The sequence below is a fragment of the Lepus europaeus genome, chromosome 11, assembly GCF_033115175.1.
Source record: "Lepus europaeus isolate LE1 chromosome 11, mLepTim1.pri, whole genome shotgun sequence".
Classification (NCBI taxonomy): domain Eukaryota; kingdom Metazoa; phylum Chordata; class Mammalia; order Lagomorpha; family Leporidae; genus Lepus; species Lepus europaeus.
Genome location: NC_084837.1, coordinates 32,981,661 through 32,998,739, shown reverse-complemented (window position 1 = coordinate 32,998,739; position 17,079 = coordinate 32,981,661).

The window sequence follows — 17,079 nt, the reverse complement described above, 5'->3', positions numbered from 1 at the left end:
AGTGCTGGGGCCCTGCATCCGCATGGGAGACCAGGAGGAAGCACCTGGCTCCTGGCTTTGGATCGGCGCATCACGCCAGCTGTAGTGCGCTGGACTTAGTGGCCATTTGGGGGGTGAACCAACGGCAAGGAAGACCCTTCTCTCTGTCTCTCTCTCTCTCACTAACTCTGCCTGTCAAAAAAAAAAAAAGATTTTAAAGGCTAAAATACGTGTCTTCTTTTGCCTTTTTCACTTAATAAAATCCATTAAATTTAAAAATTAATTGAATGCTAATTATGTGCTATTCCCAAAGCTAAGGACTTCAGTTGTTTTTTATCACTCTGCCTGAAATGGAAGTTATGGAAGGATATTTTTGGTATGGATCAATAGAGAATTTTACACTTGAATAAGAAAAAAAATCATAGCATCTAAACATTTCCCTCCTAATTTCATGTGGGAAAATACTGCTCAATACATTCACTGACCATTCCCTTCTGCTAAATGTTAGATCTCTAAACAGTGTAAATTTCAATTGATTAGATTTTATTAACTAAAATATAATTGCATTATAGTCATGCTTTCCTGATATTTTAATTTTCTAGCATTTAGGTGTTTAGAAATATTGAGCAACAAATGTACAGAAATATCTTAATTCACTCATAAAATGATACTCATAGTAACCATGACTAGATCAATGAGTTTAGTTTTCAGAGGGAATCCTTTTTCTAATTATTTTTAGTCATCTTTTTGTTATCATTGATCTGTATATTTTCTGGGACAATATAGATGGATACTACTTTTTCTCATTAAGTAGGGATGTGATGTGGAAATATTACTAAAAATGTATTCTCTGGATAGGAGAAAGACATCTCATTTTTTATGGAAGTATTTTGCTATTGGACTATCTTTAATAATATTCTGTTTTATAGAATAAGCAAAATGCAAAGGACTGTAAAATGTACTTCTATGCTCAGTAGCTATTTCATCACTTTAAGCATATATTGGAAAACTGTAGCCCATGGACCAGAAGGGGTCCACTTCTGCCTATCTTGTTAATAAAGTTGTATTGCAATACAACCACATCCTCTTGTTTATTCATTATCTCTGTTACTTTCACACACCAATGGTATGATGGAGTAGTTTGTTACATACAGATGTGGTATGGACCTCAAAGCCTAAAATATTTGGTTGTCTCAATAAAATGCCAATCCAGAGGTGGGCGTTGTGGCACAGCAGGGTAGGCTGCATCTACTCTGCTCCCAATAAATTTCTCTGCTAATGAATCCTGGTAGAATGTAGATGATGGCTCAATGCTTGGGTCTCTGACACCCACAAAGGAAATCTGGTTGGAGATCCCAGCTCTTGGCTTTGTCTGGGCCCATCCCTGGATATTGTGGGCATTTGGGAAGAGAAACAGCAGATGAAAGGTCTTTCTCTTTTTCTCTGTTTCCTTCTCTCTGTCACTCTGCTTTTCAAGTAGATGAGAATACATGAATAAAGTTTTCTAAATTGTTAGTTTTGACCCACGAAGTCCCTAATTCAGCAAGAGCTACTTTGAAATTGATGTGACTTTTGTTCAGTCAAATAAAATATAATTAAATAATGACTGATTATGAGAATAGCAAGATACCTTTGCATATCATGCATTTCAACAGTTCATTCTTGATTCTATATCTGAGTATAGGTATGTCCTGGAAATATATTGGTAGAACACACACACACACACACACATGCATACATACACACACACAGTGCTCTCAATTTCAATATGCTCAGTACTTTGTTGGAAAGATGAACAAGTAAATGCTTGACACCAGTGATTAAGTACTATAGTAAATATATTTACAAAGGGTTAGACAGACCCATTCAAGGTAAACCCAGTTCACTTCTATTGGCCATAAAGAACATGATGAGAAATAGGAGTTGGGAAATAGGAGCTAGAAAAAGTTTTTCTCTCTGGGTCTTCAATATACTTCAGTCATTTTTCTGCATATAAATAACATAAACTTGACTAACACAGTGTTTTAGTGCAAAGGAATTGCTAAGGTATGATGTTGGAATGATCTCTTATATTCAAGATTGACTAAAATTTCAGTACCATGTTCCCCTTTCCCATCTTTCGCTTCTCGTTGATATAATAGCTGATTTTGAGATTTTTTTTAAATATTTATTTGAAAAGCAGTGTTAGAGAGAGAGTGAAACAGAGAGAGAGAGTGAGAACCTCCATCCACTGGTTCACTCCCCAAATGGCCTCAATGCCAGAGCTGGGCCAGACTGAAGCCAGGAGCCAGGAGCTTATTCCAGGTCTCCCTTGTGGATACAGGGACCCAAGCACGTGAGCCATCTTATGCTGCTTTCCCAGGTGCATTAGCAGGAAGCTTGATTGGAAGTGGAACAGCTAGGTCTCGAATTGGTGCCCATATGGGATGCTGGCAATGCATGCAGCAGCTTTATCTGCTATGCCACATTGCAAACCTTTTAACTTTATGTTTAAGTTGACAGGACCAGAGATGCCTGGATATCTGTATAAACTTTAGTCTTGGTGTTTCTCTTAGGCTTTTTTTGATGAGATTAGCATTTAAATTAGTAGACTGCGTAAGTAGACTGCCAGGCCTAATATCTGTATACACATATATTCTAATATATACATAGATAGATAGATAGATAGATAGAACCCATTATTTCTGTTTCTCTAGAGAACCATGACTATTTTAGCCCACTTACAATTTACCTATTCCAATTTTAACATGTTAATTCTGAATAGTAATGTATGCCATGAACTATTGTAAATGCATTGAGAAAATGAGAGAGAAAATTAATAGTAAAATTACTTTAAAACTACCCTTTGTAGGAGAAATCTGCATTAGTAACATGGAGATAATCCTATGCTTCACATGAGCAATGTGAAATGGAAATATTGGAATTAATGAACTGTTTTTAACTAATTCCTTCCAGCCATATAGTAGAAGTTATGAGGGAACTAAGTTTTTTCCTTAAGCATGTTTCAGTGATAAATAATTAACAAAAATTCATATCATTTAGGCCCATTTCAACCATGTACACATTATATATTTTTGTGAGTATGCTAATAGTATATTTTATAACTGAGCACATTTACGGAAAAAGAGGTAAATTAAGCCATGTATTAGTTAATATAATTTAACATGCTGACAATTGATCATGATCATAAAATGTTATATTTTACACTACTGAGATAATAGGTCAGATATTTACTAATCAAATAGTCTATAATTCTCTTTAGTTTTTCTGAACATGTAACAGTAGACAAATTACAAGAATTAGAAATTCAGTCTATATAGCCTCCACATCTGGGCAATTGTTTGGTTCATAGGCTTTTATATAGCTGATATGCATCGGTTTTTACTATTATTTAAAGTATTTAAAGCTTTGGAAACCAGCTCAACAGCAACATTGTCAATGGGAAAGCTTCTATTCCTATCTTATCTTACTCTTTTCTAATTCCATGACATTGTGAAGCCCTCTAAAATATCCAGGCTCTACTTTCTCATCAAAGAAATAATGGTGATGGGGTAGACAATCTCTAGGGCCTTTTTCAATTCTAAAATTTCACTGCTTTAATTTAGAATATTTATGACTAATTTGTCCACTTTGGCCTTGCATTAATCAAATTTGCTATAAAATGATCAAATCTCAACATCCTTTTGAACTTAAATTAAAGTAAAGGCATTTCTATGCATGTAGCCTCTAATTCATAACAGATTGGTCTCAGTTAACAGCAAGTTTCTTTGAAAATGATAATTTCTCATGCTGCATTAGAGTAGTAGGTGCTTCATTTCACAATTTTGGTTTAAGTAACCTCAGCTTAAAATTTATGTTCTCTTGGTCTCTTCTGTGTAGATTAATACATGGCAAAGTAGGTAATTGCTACAGATACTTTATTGTCTGGGACTACATGCAAATAGTCACTCTTCAATGGTAAGAGTAACATAATGCATTTGGCCACTTGTAGTTATTTACTGTGTTTAAATACATACTCCTTTTCCCCAATTGTTGTTATTGTCCTGTTGCTCAATTATGTCCTAATTTCTTGTTGTAAATAGAAATTGCATTCCTTTTATCTTGAAGTTATACCAGAGTACTTACACTTTGTGTTTCTGTGTGGGTGCAAACTGTTGAAATCTTTACTTAATATATACTAAATTGATGTTCTGTATATAAAGATAATTGAAAATGAATCTTGATGTGAATGGGATGGGAGAGCGAGCAGGAGATGGGAGGGTTGCGGGTGGGAGGGAAGTTATGGGGAGGGGGGAAGCCACTGTAATCCAAAAGCTGTACTTTGGAAATTTATATTTATTAAATAAAAGTTAAAAAAAAGTTCATGGAAAACCACAATTAAAAAGATGCTTATTTTGGTGTAAAAAAAAGCAAGAAAACTAGCATATTTGAAATTGAAATATTCCACAAGTAAAACTTGACAAAAGGATTCACTTAAATAACCAGTTATAAGTGCAGTACACACAACAGCCACTTTGATACATTCTAGGAATTCTCTTTTGAAAAAAGATTTATTTATTTGTAAGTCAGAGTTACAGAGTGACAGAAGCAGAGGCAAAGAGACAGAGAGGTCTTTCATTTGTTGGTTCACTCCCCAAATGGTCAAGACAGCCTGGAGCTGCTTCTGGGTCTCCTACATGGGTGCAGGGTCCCAAGCAATTGAGCTATCCTCCACTGATTTCCCAGGCACATTAGCAGGGAGCTGCATTGGAAGAGGAGCAGCTGGGACTTGAACTGGCATCCATATGGCAGCAGCTTTACCCACTACGCCACATTGCCAGCCCCTCTGGGAATTCTTATTTCTCAACACTCTGTGGAAGTTATTCCACTCATAAGTACTAACTCTCACCAGCATATTGTCAACTGTGCATAGACAAAGACAATTAAGTAGTAACATACCATGATTGGAAAATGATCCTACAAACACACATGCACACATACATACACTCTCATGCACGTGTGTATTTATATACTTCCAACCCCACATCATTGAGACCATAGGGATTTGACTATCATAAAGCCATATAAACTCTTTGAAGAAAATACTTCAAAGATGCAGTCTTTTTCTCCTCATTATATGTAACAGCTTCACTTTTTAAGGATGTATGCCTAATATTCTCATTGAATCATGCACTTTGCAGAACATTTTTTATATGCTATATACTTAAATTTGTAGTCATATTTAATTGTCTCATCTATAGTCAATAAATTCAATATGAGCAGGAGCTATTTTTGGATTTGGTCACCATTGTACCCATTCTGTCTAATGTGTTGCCCTGAAGATGAGGGCAATAACTATTTATTGAATTCATGAATAAATGGGTAGATCCAAAAACATGACTCAGTATAAATGGTTGAAATTAAAATGGAATTACCCATCTATCTATTTATATATCTCTATCTATCTATCTATCTATCTATCTATCTAGAAAATTTACAGCATTAATAAGTGACAAACAAAATGTAGTATATGATTTTACTATCTTCCTATATGTCACACGTTTTAAATACTAGGTTCATGCAACATATGGAGTATTTGCTGGGAAACAACCATCTTTTAAAATTGTTTCAAAGGTAAGATGAAAGATTGATATTTAATTTGTTGTTTTTGTCTTTTTGCAAAATTAAATAAGTGAAAATAAAGCAAATAAACATTCAGTTTTTGGATATGCTTATACAGGATTCTGCAAAAACTTCAGATTCCTTATGTTTAAGACACCTGTGGGGCTGGTGCTGTGGCATAGCGGGTGAGGCCACTGCCTGCAGTGTCGGCATCTTATATGGGTGCAGGTTCAGGACTCAGCTGCTCCACTTCTGATCCAGCTCTTTGCTATGGCCTGGAAAAGTAGTAGAAGATGGAGCACATCCTTGAGCCTCTGCATCCACTTGGGAGACCCGGAGGAAACTCCTACATCCTGGTTGAAAGGGAGGTCCTTTCTGTCGCTTTGCCTCTGTCTCTCTGTAGCTCTGACTTTCAAATAAATAAATAAATATTTTAAAAATATTTTTAAAAAATAAGTAAAATATTTTAAAAATGATACCAGTAACAATAGAAGCATCTCATTAGATTGATAGAAAATAAAAGATACAGGAAATATATGTAAATATTTAATAAAAGTTCAATGAATTTAGTTTTAATAAAATATAAATATTTATCATGAAAGAGTACTATCAAGCAAGGTTTCTATCAGATGAATTTATAAAGAAAAATGTGATATGTATGGATATAGATATATAGTTATAGATGTGTTTTCACACACCCACACAAAATGAAATATTTTTCAGCTATTAAAAATAATGAAATTCTATCACTTTCATCATAATATTTGCTACTGGAGGATTTCATGTTGATTGAAATAAGCCATACACAGAAAGACAAATACTACATGTTCTTCCTTATATGTAGTAGGTAGAATTTTAAAACAAAAACAAAGAAGGAAGCCTCTGTGTATCAGTATTGTTACAAATAATTTTGTCATACTTTGTTTTATATCTGTGTCAAATTGTTAACAATGACTTAAAGTTTTAATGATCTCGAATTATTTTAAAATGTACTGTATATGAGTGAAATTGACATCCTTTCATTTGTTTACTATTCAAAGCCTTTACCAATATTCCTGCTGTACTATGGTCTTTTTACTTTTTAACTTGTTGAATTATTTATTTAGTGGAACATTAAGCCTTTAACTGAAATTTAGATAAAAATATGTTGTCTTGGAAAAGAGTTCATGATTTAGGTGGAAAGCATGGTATCACTTGGCTTATTGCTTTGTCTTTGATTCTAGGTGAGTCCAGAAATGCAGCCTTTGAATAATTTCTTTTGGTTTAATCAGTGTAGCTGTGTCCATAAGTGACACAGTGATCTAGTCTACTGCAGTTCATAGGGTAGAAATGTGATTTTGAGATGAATGTGGTTTTCCTAGGGCATGTATCTTCAGTCCACAGAGACTTCAAGTGCCATTTATACTGGGAATTATGATAGCCAGAAGAAATGCCTGTGTGTATATATTGTGTCAAAGTTTATTTTATACCTTTGTGAAACCAATAGTTAAAAGTGTTATAGTTTCAATGATCTATGATTATTTTAAAATTTACTATAAATGGGTAAAATGGTCATCTTTCCATTTGATTATCATTTATGGCTCTTCACTAATTCCTGCTGGATTTTAATTTTTACTTGTTGATCCGTTTACTCACAGGAGCAATAAACCCCTGACTGTGATGTTAATAAAAATGTTATCTCAAAAAATAAAAAGGAAAAAAGGAAGGAAGGAAGGAAGGAGGGAATGAATGAGGGAGGTATGGAGAGAGGGAGGGAGGAAGGAAGGAAGGAAGGAAGGAAGGAAGGAAGGAAGGAAGGAAGGAAGGAAGGAAGGAAGAGAGAGAGAAAAAGAAAATAAAGAGGAAAGGATGGAGGAAGGGAAAACCATTATATTCTTAGAATTGCATCTATGGAATACTTTGAATCTCTTAATATTTATCCTGATATTACATCAACAAAAATAAAATATCACAAAAAGCTATTTTCTCAAAAAAATAATGTATCAAAATAAAGAAAAGCACTATCCAGTTAAATATCAAATCTCATCTCTTAGGCACTTAAAACTCTCTTTTCTCCTGATCCACATAAATTTTCTCAAGAAAGGCAGAAGGAATAATTGTCATCCCCCTCCAAATAATAGCTGAATTTGTGGCCTCTCTAGGTAGAGAAGGGAGTAGTAAAGAGATACTACTTGCTGCATACAGTAATTCTCTCTGTGGTTATAGCAGACACAAAATTGCTGGTCACTCTCTCCTGGCACACATCTGTGGGCTCCTCAGAAATTTGGCTGTCTCTATGTGGACCTCATACGGTCCCTTTAAAAGGACCCCATTGCTGGTGGATTTGCACTGCCCCTCTAGGCCTTGGGATCTGGCAGGTTTCTATTTGACCCCATTGACTCATCATCAGAAGAAATCTCTTGTATTGAGCCAGAAGCAGAGCTCTCTTTCTCAATGGCACACAGGCACCTTCAGTCAGCGCAAGAATTTAGGCTTCTTGGTTATTAATCCCCAGTTATCTTTTCCTTACACCATGGCAAGTTCAAAGAAATGTTAGATGATCCCTTTCCTGCAAATAGTTTTCAAAAACAGAATATATCCTTTTACCTTTTTTTTTCTTTTTATCTGACGAAGTTTTCATGCATGTAATTTGTAAATCATATGATTTTAGAAGTGTACCTTATGGGATACACTCCAAGGGCAAGACAGAAGGAGAACGGAGAGAAGGAAGCTGCCTAGATCACCCTGGAAGCCTTTTGTTGTTACTTGAAGTGGAACTTGAGTAAATTTCATGCCAGTTTTTTTTTTTTACCACAAAACTGAACCATCAACTGATTCACTATGCCATTCATTTGGATGCAAACTTGTTACAAAGATTTGTTAGTACTAAAATATTTGTGGAATATTTTCCCAAGTAACTACTTAGAAGCTAGTAGTGTTAAAAAAGTACATTGAATTATTGCCTAAAGTCACATCCAGCATTTAATGGAGTGTGACCATATAAGTTTTATATAAATTTGAACACATTTCATGATGAACAGGACCAATAACTGTATATGATATCCAACAGCAAGTGTAGGCTGTCCAGATGAAGGAGACGTATGATCACACAAAATAGGAAAGCTTTAGCCCCCAAGAAAACTTTGACTTATCTTACTTTAAATATTAAATACCTATAATAATTAATAGCAAATAAAGTATATTGTCACTTTCAGGCCTTGTTTATTGAACAACTTCATTAAGGATCTAGGTTTTCTTTATTTCCTCCTTAGGCCATTTTTATTGTGCAGGACTATGTTAAAGCTCTCTCCTCTTCATGTTTGAAAGTTGACTATAACAGTGTAGGGCATAAATCTCAGATGAAACAGTTCCAGAGGCAGAAAGTTCTCTTTATTGGGAGCAAGATAATTTCTCAGGAGTTCTCCGGAACCCCCCATTACCTCCCACTATCAATGTCATTGCTTCATCCATCAACACAAAGGGAAATGGGATTTACCCTTGGAATTGGTGTTGTGGAAAAGCAACTTTAAATCTTTGGGGAAAATAAAATTGGATAGCTTTTGGAAAGGATGAAATATGATGCTTTTTTGAAGGACAACTGATACTGTCTGCTAAATTTCTATCTGCTCCCTGAATTTTAGCTCTTTTCTTAAAAATTTTGTGACTAAAATGTCTATTGAAATAGTTCTTTCTATTTCTAAAACCGATCATAAAATTTTTATGTATATGTATTTTTACTTAATTCCCTGAGACGCTCTCTGTGTAAATCATAACAAGAACTCTCACTGTAGTTCTAATTTATCCATTGAAAACTACTTTTTGTTTGTTTGTTTTTAGTCCTGCTGATACTCCTGGGGAACTGTGATCTTTCTCCCCTTTACTTGTTGAATATTATGGTTAGTGGTATATTAAGCCTATGACTATATAGAGCAGACTAAAATTATGCTCATGTAAAAATCAAAGAAAAATATAGAGGAAGGAGAAGGGAACTGGGAAGAGAAAAAGTTGGAATTCATGGAATCATATTTATGAAATCTGTTTTCTTTATTTTAATAAATTCTTTTAAAAAGAAAAGTACTTTTCAGGATGAAGCTTAGAAATTCACTTTTCTATGTACTTTAAAATATAAGTAATATTAACTATAAGTGCTTACTAACTAGTCAGACACTTACAGATAAGCAGAAATTTTCAAACATTAATACAAGGGCAAGAATTGTAGCACAGCAGGCTAACCCTTTGCTTGGAATGCCCATATACCATATGGAAGTATTTTGGTTGAGTTATGGCTACTCTGCTCCCTATTCAGTTTCCTACTAGTTTGCAATCTGGGAGTCATCTATTCTTGGCTACAGTACTTGGGACCTTGCCACCCATGTGGTAGGGTTGGAGGAAGTTACTAGCTCCTGGCTTCACCTCAGCCCAGCTCTGGGTATGGCAGGCATTTGGGAAGTGTGCCATCATATGAAAGATTTTTTTCTTTCTCCCTCTCTCTCCTCCCCATCGCTCTCCTCTCTCATTGTCATTCTGTCTCAAATAAATAAAAGACAAACTTAAAAATAGTTCTCCAAAATAATAATAAAAATAGATATTTTAAGACAAAAGGAACATCTTATTTTTAACTTTGAAGTTGTCATTTTCAATATGTAGGGATTCTTTTTTTTTAATTAAACTTTTATTTAATGAATATAAATTTCCAAAGTACAGCTTATGGGTTACAATGGCTTCCCCCTCCCAAAACTTCCCTCCCACCCGCAACCCTCCCCTTTCCCGCTCCCTCTCCCATTACAATCACATCATGATTCATTTTCAATTCTCTTTAAATACAGAAGATCAGTTTAGTATATATTAGGTAACGATTTCAACAGTTGGCCGCCATATAGCAATACATAGTGAAAAAAAAATACTGTTGGAGTACTAGTTATAGCATTAAATAACAGTGTACAGCACATTAAAGACAGAGATCCTACATAATATTTTTTTAAAAAAATTAATTAATTTTCTATGCCTTTTCCAATTTAACACCAGGGGTTTTTTTTTTTTTTTCATTTCCAATTATCTTTATATACAGAAGATTGATTCAGTATATAATTAGTAATGATCACATCAGTTTGTACCCACGCAGAAACACAAAGTGTAAAAATACTGTTTCAGTACTAGTTATAGCATCACTTCACATTAGACAACACATTAAGGACAGATCCCACATGGGATGTAAGTACACAGTGACTCCTGTTGCTGACTTAACAATTTGACACTCCTGTTCATGGCGTCAGTAATCTCCCTAGGCTCTAGTCATGAGTTGCCAGGTCTATGGAAGCCTTTAGAGTTCGCTGACTTTGATTTTATTCCGATAGGGTCATAGTCAAAGTGGAAGTTCTCTCTTCCCTTCAGAGAAAGGTACTTCCTTCTTTGATGGCCCCGTTCTTTCCACTGGGATCTCACTCGCAGAGATCTTTCATTTAGGTCTTCTTCTTCTTTTTTTCTTTTCCATGGTGTCTTGGCTTTCCATGCCTACAATACTCTCATGGGCTCTTCCGCCAGATCCGAATGCCTTAAGGGCTGATTCTGAGGCCATAGTGTTGTTTAGGATGCCTTACCAACAACAGATGCTGGAGAGGATGTGGGGAAAAAGGGACACTAACCCACTGTTGGTGGGAATGCAAACTGGTTAAGCCACTATGGAAGTCAGTCTGGAGATTCCTCAGAAACCTGAACATAACCCTACCATACAACCCAGCCATCCCACTCCTTGGAATTTACCCAAAGGAAATTAATTTGGCAAATAAAAAAGCCATCTGCACCTTAATGTTTATTGCAACTCAATTCACAATAGCTAAGACCTGGAACCAACCCAAATACCCATCAACAGTAGACTGGATAAAGAAAGTATGGGACATGTACTCCATAGAATACTATACAGCAGTAAGAAACAATGAAACCCAGTCATTTGTAACAAGATGGAGGAATCTGGAAAACATCATGCTGAGTGAATTAAGCCAGTCCCAAAGAGACAAATTTCATTTGTTTTCCCTGATCGGCGACAACTGAGCACCAAAGGGGAAACCTGTGGAAGTGAAATGGACACTATAAGAAACTATGACCTGATCAGCTCTTGTCCTTGCTCTAGATGTGCAATGTAATACTTTATCCCTTTTAGTATTTGTTGTTGTTGTTGTAGTTGTTGTTCTAGTACTAGTGGTTGAACTCTGTAATTAACACACAATTATTCTTAGGTGTTTAAATTTTAACTGAAAAGTGATCCCTGTTAAATATAAGAGTGGGAATAAGAGAGGGAGCAGATGTACAATTTGGGACATGCACAATCTGACTTGCCGCAAATGATGGAGTTAGAAATGTACCAGGGGATTGCAATACAATCTCATCAAGGTGGCATGTACCAATGCCATCTCACTAGTCCAAGTGATTAATCTCAGTTCACAACTGATGGCTCTGATAGGTCTAAGAATCAAAGGGATCACACAAACAAGACAAGTGTCTGCTAATACTAACTGATAGAATCAAAAAGAGAGAGAAAGATCCAACATGGGAAATGGGATACACAGCAGACTCATAGAATGGCAGGCGTCAATATGTAGGGATTCTAACTTTAAAACATAACAATTAGTCCAAGATGCATTGTTGGGAAATGATACAGCAGATATTAATAACACCAAATATTTTTTTCTGAAAAATAGCAACTATAATAAAACATAAATAGCCCTATATGTAAAGTTTAGAAAAAGTATGTATTTTCATTTATGATTAAGAAAGAAATAAAAGTACTTAAATACTGCAATTTCATATAGTGTTTTTAACCTTTCTTTTCCTTTTTTTAAACTGTTATTTAGAAAAGAAAAATCCTCCAAATTCTGATATTAATCATTAAAACCAATTAGAAACCTCCCACTTGATATGTCAAATGTCATATCATGTTCTTCTACAACTACACTCCCACCATAATTTTCTCCTCATCTAGTTACAATTTCATTATCATTTGCTCAGGCCCAAAAACCTTAGATTTGTCTTCAACACCTTTTTTTCTGCTTATTCTATCCATGAGCAGTCTCATTGACTAGCTGACAATTCTTAAATTATTGTCTCTCAACTTCACATCAAATCCATATTCCACATCATAATGTTAGCCTAGAACTTTGCAAATCACAGTGGTGATTTGCTATTTCTTCCCAGTTAGCCACTGCCAGTTGGGGACAGTAAGGAGAGTCAGAGCCAGATTGAAAGACAAAAAGAGGAAGAAGGGAGGTTCTTTTTAAAGGTTCACTGAAATGTATTTTTATGTATTTATTTCTTCTTTATGTGTGTAACACTAATATACTGATCACTGTATAAATTTAACTTGATGAGCTTGGAAATATGCATACATTCACTATAGTGTTACCATAATCAAGGACTTAAAAAATACTCTTCACCCCCAAAAGTTTCCTTGTGTACCTTTTTAAAAATAAGATTTATTTTTATTTATTTGAAAGTTACAGATACATAACGAGAGGGAGAGACAGAGAGACAGAGAGACAGAGAGAGAGAGAGAGATCTCCCATCCACTAGGAGCAGTGTCTGTGTCTGGGCCAAGCCAAAGAAAGGAGCCAGGAGCTTCATCAGGGTCTCCCACATGGGTGGCATGGGCCCAAACACTTCATACATCTTCTACTGCTTTTCCAAGGCCATTATCAGGAATCTGAATTGGAAGTGGGGTAGGAGGGACATGAGCAGGTGCCCATATGTGATGTTGGCATCACAGGCAGCAACTTTACTCGCTATGCTACAATACTGGCCCCCTTTATGTCCCCGTAGTTGCTTTTGCTCCATCCTGTCTGAAGAAGGTACTTGCTCTTTGTTTTGTTCCTGTCAGTAACGTTACCTCACTCTGATCGTTCCAATAATAGAAGTCAAAGTAAGTGTGCAGGATTCCTCACACCTCTCCAGAGATACCAGCACAAACTGAATGACGTACACTCCTCTGAGGTCTGAATCTTAATTCAAAGGAGATGCCCCTTCATGAGAAAAGGCAGAAGCTACCCTGGGTGGCACCATTTCTTGTGATGTCTTGGATCCACCTCCTTGGAACTTATAAGAACTGAATGTTTGTGTCCCTTTTCCCCAAATTTGGTTGAACTTGGAAACTTCAGTGTAGATAAATTTGGAAGTGGGGTCTCTAAGGAAGTGATTAGGGTTAAATGACACATTTGGAGTGGAGCTATAATCAGACAGTATTGGATACTTAAAAGAAGAGACTTTCAAAAATTCCCTTCTGTCTCTCTCACCTGCACACCACCACAAGCAAGCATCAAGGAACGTTCATGTAAGTATATATTGATTATGTTGTTTAATTGCAATGCAACAGCAAAATCATAGAAACTAGTCATACTGGCACCAAATCCTGAACTTACAGCATCCATAATATGAGAAAATAAATTCCTTTGGTTTCATCTGCCCGATTTGAGATACTCTCTTTTTTGTAGCAGTTGGATGACTAACACAGGGCTCTTTTGTATAATTCTTAGATTTAGTAATTTCTGCCCATTTTTTCTTTAGCACAAGTTCTGGTCATGGTAGCTGGCTCATGCTGCCATGATACCCTAACAATCTTTCTTTTCCTTTTTAGTACAACAGTTTCTTGCTAAAAGTGCTTTATATTAAATTTGTTTTGCTCAAGAATTTCCAATATGATTTTGCCTTCTGACTACCCCTTTTTTGCTACACTTCAAACTACATCAGGAATTTTATTGTTTTGAGGTACACATATGGCATAGCAGTTAAGACACTGCTTGGTATGCCTGCATCCCTATTGTAGTGCCTAGGCTTGAGACTGGCTCTGCTCCTGGTAATGCTCTCTAGAGAGACAATGGGAGGTGCCTTAAATTGTTTTGTCCCTGCCACCCATGTGGGAAACCTAGACTGAGTTCCTGGCTCCTAGTTTCTACCATACCCATCTAGCTACAATTACACCTAGCTGTTACATGTGTCTGGTAAGTAAACCAGCATGTGGAAGATATCTCTTTGTCTCTGATTTCTCTGATACATAAAAGTTTAGAAAAAAAATTTGCAATTTGATTTAAACAAACCAACTTGAAAGACATTTTAAGATGTTACTAAAATATTTTCTGACTTAATATTTAATGGCATGAATTAATGTTAAAATTTTAAGTGTGACAATATGTCAAGCATACAGGACATTTTAAAGTATTTATGGATGAATAATAGGATTTCCTTTGCTTTGAAATCATCCCATGAAATGTGGAGCTCTGCAATTGCAGTGGACAAATGAAGCCACTTGTTGTAAATTATTGAACCTAAGTGATGGGCATGTGGTAGCTCATTATTCTGTCTTCCATACCCCTCTGTATGCTTTAAGATTTATATAAAGGAATATTTTTGTTTTGGGATAAATATAGATACATGAATATGTGTCCATTATTAAATATATAATACACATGTAAATTCAAACGGTAATGATTCTTACTGTCTCTATTGTTACTACCTTTTCTCCCCTGGTTGCTACAGTAGCCTGCCAACCCATCTGCCACCCTACTTCTTCCCCTTCTCCAAGGTGTTTCTTTTTAGTGTAGCAGCTACAATGATGATTTAAAAACACAAAGCCAAATCTCTCTCCTCTCCTGAAAAGCCATTGCAGTGTATTAAAAGTGAAAGTTAAATGTCTACGGTGTCTCATGTTGTTCTACATAGTCTACACTGAAGTCCTTAGAACACTTAATGCTTCACCTTCATGCCCTGCCTCTTGTCACCCTCTCCATTCCCTCTGTTCCAGCCAAAAAATAAATAAATAAATAAATAAAATCGCCTTTCTATTTCTTATCTAACATATTCTTTGAATCACACTTCCCCAATATCTAGTTTTACTTCCCACAATTCTTTATTTGAAAGGCAGTGTTACAGAGAGGCAGAGGCAGAGTGAGAAAGAGAGAGAGAGACTGAGACAGAGAAAGAAGTCTTCCATCCAGTGGACCCCTCACCAGATGGCTGCCAACAGCCAGAGCTGAGCCAATCTCATGTAGGTGCAGAGGTCCAAGCACTTGGGCCATCTTCTACCACTTTTCCAGGCCATAGCAGAGAGCTGTATTGGAAGTGGAACAGCTGGGACTCGAACTGGCAACCATGTGGGATGCCGGCACTGCAGGCAGCGGCTTTACCCGCTACGCCACAGCGCCAGGCCCATGTTCTTGATTTTTAAAATTAGAACTTACTCATTCTTCTTGGTTTTTTAAAAACTAATTTATTGTATTTAATACTGTAGTACATTGCAATGATAATCAGTTAATAAGAGTAGCAAGTTTGACCACAGACTTCTGTCTTATCCCTGTTTAAATGTATGGAATATGATGAGAATATCCATTTAGAAAATGACGAGAATATCCATTTGGAAAATGACAGGCATTTTTTCTCAAGAAATAAGTGGTCCTCATGTCCTTAAATATCCCCCTTCCTAACCTCCCACCAAAAAGCTCCCCTTGTACCCCTGCCATAATTGAGACATCACGATTCTCAAAATCTCTGCAGCTTTCCTAGGTGTACTGGCTCATGCTAAAGTGAGAATTGGAGTGACTGTTTATCCCTGTGCAGTCCCAGTTTGCGTTGTCTGGAGATGAAACATTAATTGCAACACGTTTTACTATTTCTCTATAAGTTTTTTCTTAGGGGATAAATTATAGGGGAATTTTATATAGAATTCCCCTAGGTATACTTAATCTGCAGTGGAGAGCTTCTACCCAAACTGATACCCAACTACAGCCAGGTCTCTGTTAAATTTAAAGATGCTTAAAAAACCTTTTTGCTTTGTCATCCCTGCACAGTATCTATACACATTCATTCTATCACAGTGAGGTAACCTCAACTGCTATGTAACTAAGCACTGAGCATCCCATCTAAAATATAAAAAAAGTATTTATTGTATTCAATATATTCTGGAAACTATATTGTAGTTAATTGTTTGCATTGTCTTGCCTCCTCCTCTATATTACAATCACCATGAAAAGAGAGGGTTTGTTTTTTTTTTCTGTTTTATTCACTGTTGAATCCCTAAAAAATAGACTACAGTTACTGGAATATTAAAGGTTGATGAATAAATATTTGCTGAAAATCAGGTAGATCCTGGAATCCACTCTTGCCATCCCCAAAGCTGATCTTGCCTTTGTTATTATACTGCTCTTGAGCATACTTTTTTTTCTCTCTAAAGACAAAAAAATCATTTTTGGAATGAAAATGGAATTACTGCAGAGGCTGCTTCTTTGAAATTTAGTTCATTGCCTTCTGCTTTTGAAGCATTTAAGGTTCCCAAAGTCTCAATGGTGTGATGGTTTGTGCCTTTTTTTCTATGATTCATACTTTATCAAGTAAATAATATGTGAAGACTTGCAAAGAGGAACATATTAAAAGGGCACAATGTGTCAATTCATGAGCTCTGGGAATATTCTGAAAATGTGTTGGATGTTATACAAAAGTCAGAACGTGAATTCAAATTAAATTGTATTTCCTTGCAATGAAACA